This window comes from Platalea leucorodia (assembly GCF_965183815.1).
Source record: "Platalea leucorodia genome assembly, chromosome: 6".
In the NCBI taxonomy this organism is placed as follows: domain Eukaryota; kingdom Metazoa; phylum Chordata; class Aves; order Pelecaniformes; family Threskiornithidae; genus Platalea; species Platalea leucorodia.
The window spans coordinates 14193952-14212233 of record NC_138828.1 but is presented as its reverse complement, the minus strand read 5'-3'; positions in this window follow the sequence as shown (position 1 = coordinate 14212233).

Genomic DNA, 18282 nt, shown 5'->3' with positions numbered 1-18282 from the left:
AAAAAAAATTAAAATCTACATTCTCTAGAGGCAGACGAGCAAGGAGAGCAGTGCAGAAGTTTCTGTCAAAGTGTCTATTTGAGTCCCTGCTGGGGAGAAAAGCTATTTAAACTACAGGATTTTGTTGATGCAGAAGAAATGGGTGAAGATTGGGAATGAAGAAGTTATTGTTAGTTAGAGCACAGAATTTTGGTTTGACAGCATTTTTGTGCTGACTTGCCTGAAGAGAAACCTGCTGTAGAGGGTACAAGGCAAAGGAAAAGCATCTGAGCAAAGAATATTTGCTTTATAGAAAATTTGTCTTAGGTCCTATCGCTTTTTTCCTGCCTCTTCTTCTTCCGGAGACAAATGCATATGACTTTAGCTCTAATTTGTTTGTTTACCAATTATTAATGCTTCAGTAGTCCATTAGCCTTGGTACTAACTGTTGATCAGTGCACCTTTGGCCACTGGAGAGCATGACAGCTCAAATCAAAGAAGTGAGTTCGTTCTGATTACTGTATGCTAGGACACTGAAATACTTTGGCTTATTTTTTCTGAATAATCCTCTTGGTTCCTTGGAAATAGTGACAGGTGGGGTACATAATCTGCTACCCTCTTTGATTAAACTAACAATTTTCTTTTTCAAACAAATTATGCCTACGAGAATGGTTTAAACGCATATGGAACATGCATTACTTTAATTTATTTTTATTCTTAACGTCTACTCAAATATATTCTGACCAGGCTGAAGTTATTTATGCTTGTGTAAGTAACAAAAGAAAACTTGCACACTTAGAAATGAAGTGTGATAACTTGGTCACTTTACAATTTGCTTTTGTTATTTTATTTGCCTGCCTGTGACTTTCACATGAGCAGCATGCTTCTAAAATGCTTATTTGCAGATGTCACTTTAAATATTATTTTCCAAGAGTTTATTTTTCTTTGAAAACAGATGTCTGTAATTATCTTCTTTGACCTTCGAGACTTATCAAAGTCAAATAGGTAATCATCCAATCAGACGGGCTATCATTATCAGAAGAAAAGTAATTATACTCTGAATACGTTTGAACATGATTATTACAAGCCTTAAACAGTTACACTTCTGATTGGGGCAGAACTAAAGACATTATCACTTCATAATTCACATGATGTAACTTCACTTATCCTTGTAATTTTGGAATATGAAGAGCTAAATTTACTGAACAGTGTAGTTCTTTAAATTTGAAAAAAAATATGTAATACCCTCTCTAAAGCCAGAAGAAGGATTCTTAGAATCTTCATACCGAAATTAAGGAAGACTGTATTTAAGAACATGAGAACTAAACCACAATATTAGAGACATCTCTAAAAGGGCAGAGGAGTACAGCATGTATTTGTGTATGAAAATGCACTTGGAATGAAATGTTTTACTACTCTGGATCCAATTTAACAAAGCACTGAGAGTCTCCTTGGCTCTAAGCATTTACATGATCAGTGCTGTGTCTCCTGGGATCAGGTCCAAAGCTCGTGTATCTCTTTCAGTGCACATCTTCTCATACTTAGGGGAGTGGGAGTTAAAGTCTCCTTTGCTGAGCACAGCTGGAAGGGCATAGTGCCTGAGCTGTCCGTGGCTGAGGTCAGTGACGGGACGGCCGTGCCACTCCAGGGGGGCTGGCAGGTTCACCGCCGACGGGAACCAGCTGAGGCAGGAGCTGCTGCCGTGGGAGATGGAATTACGCTGCTGTAACCCCTGTAAGTACGGTTGCAGGGAAAGATGGAAGCAGGTTTTAATCTCGTTCATGGCAGTTCTGAAAATCGTGCATATAGGGAAATGTGTTCTTTAAAATGGGAAATGGCAGTAATGTGAAAAAATGCAGTGAAGCAGAAAAAAATGTTGATAATTAGAGGATGGAGGGGAGAAGGAGAATTCTTAATTATACAGGGTTGCCCATGGTAGATATTTTCATTGCTAAGGTGGGATGCTTTTACCTGATCTGGCACGTTAAAGCTCAAAAGTTACACTAACTTCATAGTAAGAGAAAGATTTATTTTAAAAGAAAAATCCTGAAGGCATTGTACCTGCTGAAGTTTGTGCCGGCCTGAACAACAATGTGATCATGTTCAGTTGCTGCATATTCCTGCCCTGCAAGAAATAACTGCAATGGTTGACTTCACAAAGTGTGAGCTAGCAGAGCTAGTGCCAGCTGATAGAAAAACGCTCATGGGGGGATAGTCAAGCTTCTGCTTAGTGCACTTCAGCCCTGTGCTGTATGTTCAAGTGAGGTGGAACAGAATGGTCTGAGACCTTCTGCTTAGGAATTGGAATGTTTTTCCCCAACATAACCAAGACACAAGTTCTATTACACTGGTCTTGCACAAAATGGGTGTGCTAACGAAGCAGTTTCAAAGAGGGCAGAAGCTTTTCAGATCACTGGGGAAATCTGTCAGAATCATCCACCTGCACTGCTGCCATTTCTTGGGTCTTGCACATACTTGGGAAAAATTATCAGCATTAGATTCTCTGTGGACCATTTGAAAATCAAATCATTTTAAAAGACGAGGAAATCGAGTCTTTCACAGCAGGATATGGCCTGCGGCAATATGAATGGGTTTTGTTTCTTTGCTTGGGACATGCTTCATGGCTTCATAGAGGCTTGGAAGGAGTATTTTTACACCTAGAAGATGTCTTGGTGCTTACCACACCTCTGAAGAGGAATCAGTACTCTCCCAGATGATTTAGAATAACCTGAAGGCTACCAATCTCTAATTAAAGCAAAAGAAATGGCAGTTATTCTGTAAAGAGAGAAACTACCTTAGGCATAACCAGCAAGACAAGAATTTGCTTTGGGGGGGGCGGGGACGGGACTGGAGGGTTGAAACTCTGCAGAACTATCTAACTCCCCCAAAACTCACAGGTCTGCAGATTTTTAAAGGGCTCCATTCCCATTACAGAAGGTTTATCTGTAAGCTTACCCATATTTCAAAACCACTGCATAGGCTGGATGAAAAAGGGAAACCATTCCAGGAGTCAACAGCATGATTTAACATTTTTCAGAACTGAAAAGGGAGTTTGTGGCTCTTTCAGCTCGCCCATGTTTCAGAGTCCTTTTGATGTTGGACTCCGCTTTTAGAACCTACCGGCTGACACAGGACACAAATGATGTTGCTAGCTTGCTACAGGAGAGATCTAAACTCTCCGTGGAAAAATTACTTGCGCTATCTGAAATTTACAGCAGTGATGAAACCTGCAGAACTTTTCCACCAATAGCTGTACGAAGGAAAGTTTGCAGGCAGGAGGTGAAGTGCATCGCTGCGATGGGGACTTTGGAGTCAGGAGTTCTCAGGACATGCTGTCGCATGACTGCAAAATTAGTATTGTGACGTTGCTGCTGCGCTTAAGTCTAGGTATAAGCAAAATAATCCTGCTGGTGTCTGTAGACAGAGTTGCGAGTGGTTTGTTATCTTTCCACGCAGGAGAGCCGGGAACTGGCTGTTCAGTGAAAAATGTGGCTGCTGATAAAAGCATGGTTGTCATTTTTTCCTCCTTGCTTGTCAGAAGTGGAAATATCCTAGTCCCCTGGAAGGAGGAACACAGAGACCAGAATTAGTCTCTAGTGCAGTTAAAAGCTTCCATGATACTAGAATAATGTATGATTTGCAATTTTATTTTCTAGTAATGAATTAGAACAAAATGTTCATATTCTAGTCCGGCCACTCCGCATCAGGGATGAACTAGAAACCCTCTCCTGATTTGCTAAAAGAAAATTGGGAGAGAAGGAAAAAAAAAAGCTCTAGAGTGACTTGGACAAGAGGAAAATCAATTTGGGTTTTTGTCATGAAAATGTTCTGATAAAAATTAGGTAAATCATTCCTTAAGTCAGTTGTTGAATTCCTTAATTTTTTTCTTGCTGGGCTAAGTCATTCTCAGAACTGACATTTGGGACCCAGCCGGGGAGTGTGTCTGATATCCCAGCCGGTCACAGATTAAATTACTGGGCGTGCAAAACCATGTTTTGCTTTGCCTTATGGAATTAGTTCCTTTTAGCAGTAAGAGAATTGAAATACTAGTTGTTACCTGTGGTAGCATAGTCTGCATGGCAAAGAACTGTGGAAAAGCCAGCACAGGAGATGAGAGATGTCCCTGTTGCTGATTGCTAATGTAGAGTCTAAGGCATTGAACTAGAGATATGAGTGACTATTTCAGAAGCAGAAAGTGAGAAAACCAATGAAGTGTAGGTTCTTTGAGAGGCAAGAGAGACGGCTCGTTAGAGCACAGGATTGATTAAAAGGCAGGCTAGGATTTCTGAACGATAGCTTTTTGTTTCTAGTACATTCAGAGAATCACAATTTTATATATGTATTTGTAGCAAAGAAATCTGTCTCGCCAAAGAAATATTCAACTTGTTGCTCTTGCAGTGGCCTTATGAAGCAATATATTGCGGTTTGGCCCAGGGTAAAGGGGCAAAATACATTTAATCCACCAGCTTCCTCTGGTTTATTTTTCTGAATTTGCAGTAGTCTTGAATTTGTTTTACTAATGCCATCACTTAACAAGTGCAACCTGGTATAAGCTTGGAGAGTGAGATATTTTCAGTATTTATCCCAGGATTGCTAAAAGATTCAATCATAATGTTTGGCTGTTCCTTCTAACTTCTTTCCTGTCTATACATCAGTTTACTTTAAAGACAGTCTATAAAATTCTTGGGTGAAAAGGAGGTCTCCCCAGACATTTCACTCTTCACAAATAACCAAAATGCATGTTAACAATTTATTATATAATGAAGAATTCCCTTCTTCTGCACTGTCCATTTTTCCGCCACTTAACTCCTTGATCAAGATAGAAAGTCAAAACCAGATGGGACATCTCCCTTCAAAAACATATTCCTAAGTTGTTCTTACATCATTTTTACAGAGTTGCTTGAGCTAAAAAAAAAAAGTCTATTTTACAGTTTTATTACCCTTTAACAATTAAAGCAATGCTGTGTATATGAAGACAACTTTCTAATTGTTGATTATTTCACTTTTGTCTTACTCAGAGCTCTTTCACATTTCTTTCAAGACCATGAGTATTTGGATTAAGGAAGAAAACATTTGGGTTATGACTGAGTGGATGGAAATTATTTTATTGACAGTTCTTTAAATCTTTTTTTTCTTTTTTGTTAACAAGCTCAATACCTGTTCCTACCTTTCAGGCATTTTAAACTTCCTTCATGTGCAATTTCTTCCCTTCCCTCGCACTTTTTTATTTATCGAATTAAATCACGGAAGTCTTTTTGCAAAGACTGACCTTGACAACTCACTGCAGCCTGTGGCTTTTGTTACTGTTCTGCCTCACTACATGCCCATAAATTCATTTAGCTGAACTGAGCTTCATCTTGTTGGAGGAATCGGTCTTTTCTTTCCTTTCTTTCGATTTCATTGTCTTACATGATGGGTTAGAGCTGCTTACCAAGGATTTTTTCCACAAAAAGATAACTTTAACCTGGTCTGAAAGATTCCGCTGTTTTTTATTGTCTTCCCTGCTCCTTCTTGACCCCAGAGCTACCTGTGGCCACACGCTTCCTTCCTTCTGGGCACATAAGGAAAGTAACTTCAGATATTTCCTAGAAACAGTACTATAATTAGAAGTGACTCCTGTTTTGAATATATTATACTACAGGCGGCTGTTCAAGTTCTCTATGTGGTCCATTCTGTAAACTACTTACATTACAGGTTATGCAAATTAAATAACTGATATCCCCTCTTTTTTTAATGTTAATAGTTTGGAGTCGTGAGCTGCGACAGCACATTGCTTTTATGGACAGCCAAGTGTATTCATGGAGCTCAATTAACTGAATAATAAAACTCGTATGTGTCTCCTTGTTCAAAAGCACTCATTCTTTGGAGCCCGTGGCATCTGCCTCAGAGAGCCAAAACCCAAATGCAGTAGTAGGGCTTGAAATGTCTGGGTAGTGCACATGTTGTCCTTTAACTTAGAATAATGACATGTCTTTAACTTAAAATAATCTAAAATTCAAACTGAAATTTAGATTCAGCAACAATGGGATTCCTACAGAATTATTTAATCACCAAGAGAATAGTATTCTATGCTCAAAATTTTCAGCAACTAAAAGCAGCACAAATTTTGTGAGCTAACTTCCCTGGAGAAAATTACTTGGAGAACATTGAGGAGACAAGTTTCCAGGGAAGTTGCACGTGTGTATGGTTATATGTTGGTGTAAGTTAAAACAGAATTTGTCCTATAGGTTTGTAATATAACTTTGATACAATACAATTGGTGTTCTCTGAGAAAGTTACTTTCTAGTTCTTATTTATCATGCATTTATTTCCTTTCATGAACTACCTAACCTAATCCTGAAACATGTCCTTCAAAAAATTAAGCCCCTTTTCCCTTTCATTCCTCTATTCTCTATGCTGTTTTCCATTTCTTCCTCAGAACTTAGTCCGCAGTATAGTCTACTTCCATGATAATCTTAAATTGGGGGTGCACTTACATTTGTGTCGGTCAGATTATGAATGCAATGATCACCCCCATTTGCTGGGATTTTTGTTCAAATCATGGATTGCTCTGAGTGTACAAGCTGACTTCTTCTTGCAGGAAATTAGATCAGGTGGGCACCAGGACCACACTTCAACATACTCCAAACACTCACGGGCATTCAGGCTACAGAACTGACCAGGGCTAGTGCTCTGCGCAGGCCAGGGAGAGACAGAGACTGTGGAGGATTCTTTCTGGATCTCAGTAAGAAAGGCCTGACAACAAATGGCTTTATAAAATAGCTGTTTTAATAAAAAGAATAAAAAGATATAGAGAGTGAGTAAATCTTACGCCCTTCAGGTGCTGGGAACCCCGCATTTGTGCATCTGGAGGGACCCTGGATGGATTTTTCCCGTGGCACGCTGCACAGATTCTGTCTGTGGAGAGGTTCCTCTTCCCACCCATGCCATGGTGCCTTTTATGCTGTGGACCAAGCATACTCACGTATCGTCTCCTGACAGGCTGGAATGTTATCTCTGTTACAACACCCACCAGTGCACAGCGCAGGCTGGCGTGGGGCACTCCATCGTTACTGAGGCTACTCATGCTAATGTACAGGCTTCTGAAGCCTGAAGTACAAGGCCCAAAAGAGCAGACGTGGTTTGCTCAAGATCACTGACTCCTTGAATATAATGCCTTCCACGAGGCTCCCAACACAGCTACTCCAAAGTAAAAATGCTCTGAAATGCATACAAGGTAGCTGTCAGATTCTTGGTGCCAAATCTTTCATTTTACAAGCATGTTCCTATCAGTCTATGCTACTACATAATGTAGGCAATACCCTTGATGTATTAACTATAGTTCTCATTTCTGGTTTTGCACAGACATTATAGAATCATGAATCCTAAAAACCTCCTTGTCTCGTCTCAAACCAGTAATTTGTCTTGGGGTGAGCAGCAGGGACTACAGCAGTTGTATTTACATTGGATGCCTTTAGCTTTCTCAGAAGTGAGAGCGCTGATTTTGCCATTTTTTTAATCTGCTTTCTATCCAAAGCTATTGACCTTTCCGTCATTTGCTGAAATTACTCATAATTTACTAATTCTGGATGACTTTTTCTGTTATCATAAGAGAGAGATTCTTTTTCACCTTTCCTTCTAATTCTAGCATTGACTTGACACTGTGTATGTCTGCTTCTACTACTGCAGAATTCTTTACTCTGTTTTAAACAACCCCAGTAGCTTTCCTAAGGAATCTGAACTCACTTAATTAAGCAGCTTATCTAATCCTGCTTCAGAAGTTCATCTGTTCTGCATCACAGCTAATCTCGAAACTTGGCATGAAACTATGCACAATTTATTCTACATTATTATGCTGTATTCCTCAGAAAGTACGACGGGAAGGTTAGTGTTCGCATAAAAGTGACGGGACGCATTTTCAAAGCACAGAAGACTGAGAACTATTAAGCCTCTAACTTCGGTTGAAGGAAGTCCCTGAGCTGCAAACAGTTCAGGAACATGGCAAGTATATGGCGATACTCTTCCTATGCAGCCTCTGTTGGTTGCTGTTGGAGGTACAGCCTACTGGGCCGGGTGGACTTTTTGTTAGCTTCTCTGTAGCTGTCTAATGTATTTTATCAAAAAACCTGTATCCTAATTTGAAAAGAAGCTATTCATAGCATGCTATAAATAGTATCCCTTATACTACTCTTTAAGTTATAGCAAGTAGATGAAAAGACAGCATTAATTTTCTTAAATGATGATAGCTTGGTCTATTGGAACAAAGGCTTCTGTTAGTTCATTAGATATCCTGTAGCTTCCATCAGTTCTCTTTAACTTCATTGGATCTGAATGTTTGTAGCAACATAAGCACAGGCAGCATTTCTAAAAGAGGAATTCAGTTTAATCAGGATTGATACATGTGTATCTTGGCTCAAATCCCACAGTCTCACTTAAAATGTGGGCCCTGTTTTTAAGTGTAACTTTAGATCTCTTGCAAAAACTTGGATTTGTTATGGTGCATGTTCTTCACGTACGCTGCAAAAGGGCTTCGGCAGTGAGCTCCACAGAGAGTCAGGATTCAGGCACGGCAGGGGCTGCTCCAGGCTTTGCAATGACAGCTGCTGTCAAAAGGACAGCTGTGACCCTTTATACCCTGTCTCCTCCTGCCTGTCCTTCTAGTCCTCCTTTTCTTCTCTGCCCTCGTTCCATGCTGCTTCTCTTCACCTACTCGGTTTTTCTTCCTTATTTAACCCCTCCAGGCTCCCTATTCCAGTCCTTGACCAATCAATACTAGTTCCCATCTTCCTGACTCCTCACTTCTCTGGCCTTTTTCGCAGTGACCGATTCTACACCCACCCTTTGCCCACGTCCTAATACCTACTGCTCTTGGATGCCATCTCCTTTCTTCAGACATTTTGTACAATTTTCGTTCCTCCCTCCCCTTCCATCAGTTCTTGGTCCTAGTACGTCAGACTAGCTCTCAGATATTCTAGCATCTCATCATGCTTAAGCTCAACTCTGCCCTCTCTTTTGCGGGTCCACTGTTTCTTCATCTACTGCAGTGACCTTAATGAATCAGTTCCTTGCTCACCTTTAATTTCCCTCCTTGGGTCATACTCCTGCACTCCTTGTCCAGGATAGTTCTTGTCTGTTTCCTTCCCTACTCCAGTTTCTAGACTGACTCTGTCCCCAAACAAGATCCTTTTTCAAAACTGCCATCATTCTTGCCTTACTCTTGACCTCTCTGTAGCTGATTCAAGAAACTGTGTTATATGTATTATATATATATACACTAACTCCAGTTCCTATGTTTGTAATTTGAGGACTTTGATTAAGTACAACTTACAAGTTTTGGCAGAACTTATGAATTTGCTTTATCATTGAATTGTACTGTTATGTGGTGTCGGCTAGCCAGAAAGGATCACAGTCTCCGACTGTGACCAGTGAAAAACTGTCGATACAAATGGGTTTGCACACCAAAAGGATATTATTGAGCAGTAAGGTGACAGAAGTCAAGGAGAACTGACTCTCACAAACTTTCCTGCTGAAAGGTTTTGAAGAATGTTGAAGCATTTCCCCAGGTAAAGAAGAGAGATGGCAGTGATACTGCTACCACTTGAAATCTTAGAGAGTTGCAGAAAATAAAGATTGAAAATAATGTATAGTACTAAATATTGAGCAGCCCCATTAAAAATATATTTGATCATCTCTCTCTTCTCAACTTCTGCTCATCATTGTGATTTTATGTATTTTTTTAATAGCAAAGACCATATACAGTACACCTTGCAGAGGAGGCTTTTGACAAGCCCAAGTGAGGGCTAAGTGTTTGACTTTCCTTTATTTCCTGTGTGGTATAAGCATTTGATTGCTGATCGCATCTTTGCAAAACTCTTCCCTGCATTGTCAAATAGACTGGTATAGAGCAAAGTAATCCAACTCCTGTCTAGAACTCTAGTTGTTAAAATAATACAAATATGCTTTTAGATGTAGTTTGTAATACTTGTCTTCAGTTTTAATGAATGAGAAGTAATCAGTTTAAAAGCAGTGCTGTAAAAAAAGAGCAATAGAATGTAGTGGCAGTTCTGATGTGATGTCTTTGTAATAATAACTTTTTTAAGAGAGTGAGTTGATTGCCATGGGTTTTGACTTAAGCTAGAAAGGAATTAGGGATTTTGCACTTCTACTAATACTACCAAATGCAAGAGGTCTCTTGAGAGCTAGAGAACTTACAAAGTATTAGTGACTTAATCATCTCAGCAGCTGGTATGCTAAAAGGAAATTATTTTTCAAATTACTTTTCCAAGATTGTGTTCTTAAACATTTAAATGTAGATGCACACATGAGAAACAAGGTATGTGTAAATAATCCCAGTCACTTTAGTACGAGATACATGTATACGTGCGCTCAGAAAAAATGTACGTCAGAACTGGACTTGAAAATGCTGTCTTATAGCGCAAACAACAGGAGTGAGGATTACGTTCCTGCTGAGGATCAAGGAAGGCTTTCCAACGTTTTTGATAGGCCTTGCATTGACGTGCACCATAGCCATATTTCCATCTCCAGCACTGTCCCTCTTGCTTTCCCCATGCACAGTTTCTGTCCTGGATGCTGCCACTACACTATCATAGCCACCATCCTGGTACCACCGAGAAGTTGGGCTCTGGGAGTCTGTACTGGTTACTGAGAGGAACGGCTGCCAAGCTGACAGGAGAGCAGGACGCTGGCATGACAAGAAGGGGCAGGGTTTATTTTGGATAGTGTTGCAGAAATCTGCAGAAAGGAAGTGTTTGTAATAAGGTGATTAGAAAGAAGCGTCTGAATAAGGCTTTTAGAAATTATTTTAATTTGGGATCAACGTTTTTAGTGGATCTGAACTGCAGTTACCTCTCAGGATTATACAGTATGCCATGTTCACCTGAATTGTTTTTCTTTAAATATAAACCTTATTAACAACAAATAATGTTTTAAAGTTCTAGTGAATATAAGCCATTGTTGCATTTTAGAAGTGAAGTAATAATGAGGTACTTCAGCTCTGCTTCAGTTGGACGGGTCCTCTAAACCTTCACCGCTAGTGTTGGCTGTACGTGTTCGCTAATTGTTGTGGGGAGGTAGGTTTTTTTTCAGGAGACTTTTCAACATGCATAAGTGAGCAGAAAGGATCACTGTTTCTGAATTAGAAATTTCTTCTGGTGGAATTTACATGATAAAAGAAACTTGTAGTAGTATGAAATGTAATCGTTAGGGGTTGTGGTTTTTTTAACCTAGAGGCATTTCTCAACTTCAATGTTCTATTAAACTACAGGAACTCTGTTTTGTTCCTCTTTGGGAAGAGCTGTACTTCTGTTACTAGTAGAGATCACAGTGTGCTTAGCCTATAAACTCTTTGAGAAGAAAGGAACGCAAATTACAGTATTTAAAGCAGTACAAGTATGAAAAAGAAACTGAGGGTCTGAAAATATTTTACATTTCTATACCACCTCCTTTCGCAGCACCCACAAGGTTACAATAATGCACTACAGACTCGCAGTATCCTCATAAATTGTGTATTACTACCTCCGTTTTATTGATGGGGAGCTGAGATACAGAAATACTTGCGGTTTCTCAATTCATGCAGTAAGCCAGTAAAAAAAATGGAAATCTGAACCCTAATTGTGTTTGAAGCAAAAAGCATTTTTTTTCTCTTGTAAAATAATAGCAAAAAATGGAAGGGATCTCTGGCAGTTGTAAACTGCATCCCCATTAAGAGTTCAACTGTGTTTATGTCAGTCTTGAAATAGGTTTGTTTAACTTGTCCTCTAGTGACAAATATACCACAACCTCTCCAGGCAATATGTTTCAACGTCTCACTGTGCTTATCACTAAAAAAGCTTGCTGCAATTTAAATCTATTACTTCTTGTTCATGATGGGCATGGAGAACAAATTACTCCTTTCCTTTGAAAACTGTGACCATACTCCTCCTCAGTCTGCCCGTCTGGAGATTAAACAATCACAGTTCTTTTGATCTTTCATTGTAGGTCGTGTTTTCTAACCCTCTGATCATTCTCATTGCTCTCTGCTGCTCTCTCCAGTTATCGACATCGTTCTTGGAACGTGGTGCCAAACCCAAGGCGCTGCACTCGTGGCTGATGCCTTAATAGTACCGAACAAAGCAGAAGGATTACTTCACTCGTCTCACAGAGCAATTTCCTGTTACACACCAAAAGTGACGTTTGCCTTTTCCCCCACAGAATGACCCTGCTGATTCATACTGCCTGTCACTGTGTTGGAGGTCTGTTTTTCTGCAGAAAGGCTACCTTACCACTCGGGCCCCAGGCCCGAGGCTCTGCACGCCCACCTTGCACTTGGCATACGTGTGAGTAGGGGCTCTCCCCATCTTATTTTTGCATTGTGCCTCTTCATCAGCAGAGAGCACTCAAAAGACATTTTGTTTGCTGTTTTAGAATTGGGCTGCCCTGTCCTTTCTAGACTGGATATACAGAGGTAACAGAAAGGTAAAACTGAGAGGCGATCCAAGCCGTTACTACTGCAGACAACACCATGAAGTAACTACTTTTATAAATTCTTCAGATATAAGTTATTCTTCTTGCTTACATTGTGTTGATTGGAAGATCATTCCAGGACCTCAGTCACCACCTGAGGGTGGTTCAAATATTTGCTCTTATGTCCGGTTTAACTGTATTCACTTGTTCTCATAGCAGAATGTTCTCTGTGGTGTTGATACCTGTGCAAAGAGCAGCCCTGTCCTCTCTTTCTTTCATAGAATCACAGAATCATTTAGGTTGGAAAAGACCCTTAAGATCATCAAGTCCAACTGTTAACCCAGCGCTGCCAAGTCCACCACTAAACCGTTTCCCTAAGCACCACACCTACCCATCTTTTAAATACCTCCAGGGACGGGGACTCAACCACTTCCCTGAGCAGCCTGTGCCAGTGCCTGACCACCCTTTCGGTGAAGAAGTTTTTCCTAATATCCAACCTAAGCTTCCCCTGGCGCAACTCAAGGCTGTTTCCTCTTGTCCTATCGCTTGTTACTGGGGAGAAGAGACCGACCCCCGCTTCGCTACAATCTCCTTTTAGGTAGTTGAGGCGAGCAATAAGGTCTCCCTTGAGCCTCCTTTTCTCCAGACCAAACAACCCCGGCTCCCTCAGCCGCTCCTCATCAGCCCTGTGCTCCAGGCCCTTCACCAGCCTCCTTGCCCTTCTCTGGACATGCTCCAGCACCTCGATGTCCTTCTCGTAGCGAGGGGCCCGCTGGGCCCTGTGCGCCAAGGCGTTTCCATCTCCTTTCCTGTGACGAGTGCTGTGACTGTCAGGGTCATCTCTGGCACCATTGCCTCTTTGACTTCTATTTTCCCGGACTGGGACGACTGCAAGAAAGACAAATGGACAATCTGCGGCATCTGGCGGGTGATAAACAGGTACTGCATTTTACTTGATTTTCTACTTATCGTTTCCATTTGTTCCCTTCAAAACATTTTTAATGAAATTTTACTCAAATGAGAGCTACCCCTCTCCTAATGTACAGTCTGCTACGCTCCGCCTCGCCACGCCAGTTTCAGCGGGAGAGGTTTGTTCCAGCGGTGGCTGCTAGGCCTGCCCTCCCCCTGCCCCTCTGCCCGAGTCGCTCCCCGCTGGGCTGCCGGGGCAGCTCCTCCCCGGCCGCCGCACCGGTTCCCCCGGGGCAGGAGGCAGGCGGGATGGCGCCGGCCGGGCCCGGCCCGGGCCTCCCCTGCGCGGCGGGCTGGGCGCAGTGCGGCCGCCCGGCCCCTAGGTGGTGGGCCTGCCGCAGGCCGCGGCGGCCGGGAGGCGGTGCCTCCTGCCCTCCGCCTCCTCCCCGCCGCCGCAGCCCGGGGAGGAGGGGAGCAGGCCGGGAAGGAGGCGGTGGCCGGCGGACCAGCCCTCCGCGGGGAGCCCGCCCCGCTCCTCCCGCGGCGGGCGGGCGCAGGCAGGGCGGGAGCCGGGGCTGCGTGCGGGGGGGCGGCCGGCAGCGGGGCGAGGGGGGAGCGCGGCCGCTGACGGGAGCGGAGGGGAAGAGCCGCTGCTCGCCGCGGCAGGGGCCGGCGGGGAGGGCAGGAATTGAAAGCCGGGAGCGTTTCGCAGCTCCCACCCAGGCCGCCGTTTCAAGCCCTGCGACCTGCCGCAGGCTGGAGCTGCAGGGAGCCCGAGGCGGGGGTTGTCCAGCCCTGGTGCTTGAGCTGCCGGGCCCGGCCCTGCCCCGCCCCGCCGGCAGCACGCAGCCCGGGGCCGGGGGCTCTGCGGACGCTGCCGGCGCGCCGCTCCCCGCTCGGGGACGGTGTCTGTGAGGCGCCAGCAGCGCCCCTCAAAGCTCGCTGTAGAACCGGGAGTTTCCACCCTGAGCTTGCAGCTGTAGCTGCGGAGTTCACGGACCCAGGCATCAGCTTACGAGTTCCCGGGCTGGGAGGTGGAATGCAGACACCTTCCCGGGCGCCCTTCTCTCGGAAACCCCCGTGCGGGTGCGGGCCGGTGGCGGCGCCGGGTGAAGCGGCGTGGCGCCGGCCGGAGGCGGCCCGCAGCCGGCCGAGCCGCCGGGCGCCGGCAGCGCCCCGGTCCTGCGGGATCCACTCCTCAGATTCGATGCGGCTCTGGGCGTGCGCCCGGCTCCTCAAGTTTTGTTTCTTCTTCTGTTGGGGGGGGGGGGGGGTACGGAAAGCGGCGGCGGGCGGCCTGCTCCCGGCCAGCCGTCTGTCCCGCCCCGCCGTCCGTCTGTCCCGCCGCGCGGGTCCGCCCCGGCAGCGGCGCGGGGGACCGGAGCGGGCCCCGGTGCCGCGGTGCAGGCGGCGTGTTTGGGCCGAGTGGGGCCCGCTGGCCCTCGGGGGGTGAAAAGGCCGGGAGCGCCGGTATTCCTTTCCCCCGCGCGTCGGATAGGTGTGCTGGGTGTAAAGCCACCCACGGGGTTTCCGCTTGAGTTAGTTAGGGCAAGTGCTGAAATAATCAACCTGACTTAGGAAGGAGATAGAAAAGAAGAAGTCACTGATGAGCCGGGCTTCTAGTGTGCATGGTATTGCTCCAGGTTCTCCATTAATTTCTTAACAGCCAGACCATCATTTTCGGGAAGGGGGCTGTTAGGGGGGTTAGGACTGCATCTGCACTAGCAAGTAGGGTGATGCAGTGGGAGTGGATCTGTACAGTGAATCTAGCTGGTGCTGAGGACCATGCTATATGCATTTCAGGATCATAGAATCATTTATGTTGGAAAAGACCTCTAAGATCATCAAGTCCAACCATAAACTTACTGCTAAGTCCCACTAAACCGTGTCCCTAAGCACCACATCTGCCCGTCTTTTAAATACCTCCAGGGATGGGGACTCAGCCACTTCCCTGGGCAGCCTGGTCCAATGCCTGACCACCCTTTCGGTGAAGAAATTTTTCCTAATATCCAATCTAAACCTCCCCTGGCGCAGCTTGAGGCCATCTCCTCTCGTCCTATCGCTTGTTACTTGGGAGAAGAGACCGACCCCCACCTCGCTACAACCTCCTTTCAGGTAGCTGTAGAGAGCAATAAGATCTCCCCTCAGCCTCCTTTTCTCCAGACCGAACAACCCCAGCTCCCTCAGCCGCTCCTCATAAGACTTGTGCTCTAGACCCTTCACCAGCTTCGTTGCCCTTCTCTGGACACGCTCCAGCACCTCGATGTCCTTGTAGTGAGGGGCCCAAAACTGAACACAGGATTTGAGGTGTCGCCTTGCCAGTGCTGAGGGGGACGATCACTGTCCTAGTGCTGCCGGCCGCACTATGCTTTGCTTTGTACTAGATCTAGCCTGGAGCAGTGGACTGCAAGTCCAGTAATGGCTGGAACACATCTTCCAGTTTAGCTTCATTTGAAAGTAATCCAGCTTCAAACTGCTCCATGGCATGAACTAGCCAGGATGAAACAATCGGGAGAAATCTCCTCAAGAGCACACTCCTCATACAAACTGAAATAGTGATGGCGATGCGCTGTGTGCGTGTTTTTTGTTAATACGTCTTCATCCAGTCCTACACCCTTGCTTGCCTTTAGTACCATTTATGTAATTCACCTATTCCATCAAGTTTAGAGGGACTGCTGGCCCTGTGATCAACTGTGATAGAACAAGAGCTTTCGAAGAACAGCGTGTGTCTTTGTGCATTTCAGAAGGGTGGATAACTGCAGCTCTTTCCAAACCTGAGATCAAGACCAGGTAGTGGTTATTTTAAGTGAAAAGAGTAAGATTTTCAGAGGACTCTATGTAAAATATACCATCTCTTTTTTTTTTTCTTTATTCCTTCAGCATCAGCTCAAAAAAAAAAAGCAGAAAGTAAGAAAGGTGTAAGCCTGCCTTTGAAAGTTCACAGAATCTCATTCTATCGCTCTTCCTCATGCTGAGCAACATTGTAACAGTACCTACAGCATCTACCTCAATTAAATGGTATCTGTACAATTTCCATTCAAAATTTGGAAATTTTAATGTGAATACCCAGGTTAAGCACATCTGATCCCCACTGTAAGTACAAACACAATGACTGCTCACATTTTTAATGTTTTCTTCTCATCATAATGTAGACGTATTCAAATAAAAGTAACTTAAAACATAGGATCTGTTTTCATTTCTGAAGAGCATTTGCATTCTGTGCTGGGGTGAAGAGGTAAGTTATTCTACAGCACTTGCTTTCAACAGGGGATGCTTACAGTTGATGTTGGATTTTTGTATTTGAAACCAGAACTGGCCAGTGGAATTACCACTGAATCACACAAAGCAGAGATGGAAAAGCCCAGTTAGATCATCTAGCCTTTCTCCTTCCTAGTGTAGGATTATTGTGTACCAGATACTTCAGTGCTTTTTCCAGTGTAGTTTTAAAAGTCTCCAGGGATATGCCTTGTGTCTCTTCCTTCAGGCAAATATTCCATAACCGTCTGTACTTCACCGTTAGAAATCTTTTCCTGAGATTTGACCTAAATTTCTCCTTTCTTAAGTACATTCCATTTGCTGAAGATTTATTACCTTGAACCATCCTAAGTAATTCCAGTCACTCTTTGATATTGACATCTCTAACAAGCTGTGTTCTTTCTTAATGCTTTGTCCCTTAATCAGAACAGCTATCCATGCCTAGCCTCTGTCTTTACAGTCTTACTCCACCTCTGCTTCAGCCTGTAGGGTAATAAGGATTTTTGCTATATTCGTTGCACTTCCATCTTATGTTCATTTTCTTGAGAGTGACTTTTATGAGAGTGACTTTTTCATGATTAACATGCCTGAAATTACAGTTTTTCTCTGAAGGAAAATTGTAAAAATGCTGTCATTGGGCACTATGGTTATTATCTTTCAAAGATGTACAGATAGAAATAAAAGATTATCTCTAATTACCAGGCCTGCAAATTTAGCCAGAAACTGTCTCCCACACCACACTAATAGATTCTGATTTCAGGGCAAGTTAATAACTGCTCGTAATGCAAAAGGAGTGTAAAAAAAAAAAAAAATCCTACTCTGCTGTGCCAAAACTGCAACAGTTGTTTTACTTTGCTAAGAGCAAAACCGAACAGAGGAAAATAATTAGCCAAGACCAAATTTTCCGTGAATGTATGGTGAACAGTTCTGTAGAATTTGAACATAACAAAGAAAATCACGCCTTGTCGTGATCACCACTGGGACATTTTCTCCAGAAATGACTTGGGGGAAGGGAAGTTGGGGATATTGGAGATGAGGGCTGTTTTGAAATTTGTTAACTTTTGATTTTAAAACTCCATCAGCTTTTACAAGCTTTTAACTGTCAGCTTTTTGGGGGAAAGGGTAAGAGGCCCCAAACCTGCAACTGCATTTCTCTTTCATGAAGGTTGGATTTAGTGATCAAATCGCGTTTGTTGAAATAAGATACTCATTATTTTTCTGAAGTCTGACAACACTGTTGACAATTTTTGCTAGACTGTCTGGAAAGACTTGCTGGTACATGTATAAATCTTGGTAGAAATTTACCTTTTATTCCTTTGCTAAAAATGAGAAACTCCCTGGTTTGTATCACACTTTAAGAAAATAAGATTAAAGGGTTTTGTTGCTTTCACCAAGTGCTGAAAAGATAGTGCGCTGACTGATAGGCTGCTAACTGGTCAGAGTTTTGCAGCTTGGCTTTAGTCAGAGTTGGACTCTTGTCTCGCACACAAACAAAACAGGAGATGTTTTTAAATGGAACTGAGTTGGTATATTTGTAAACATAAAAGAATTTAGTTGCTATCAAATAATCCCACTGATTACTGACCCGGCAGAGGAACATGGAGAATATACAAATAAAGCAGATAAACAGGATCCTCGCTGAAACAGCTAGATGATGAATTTGCAACTTTAATTGTATTGATAGCAAGATGGGAGGGG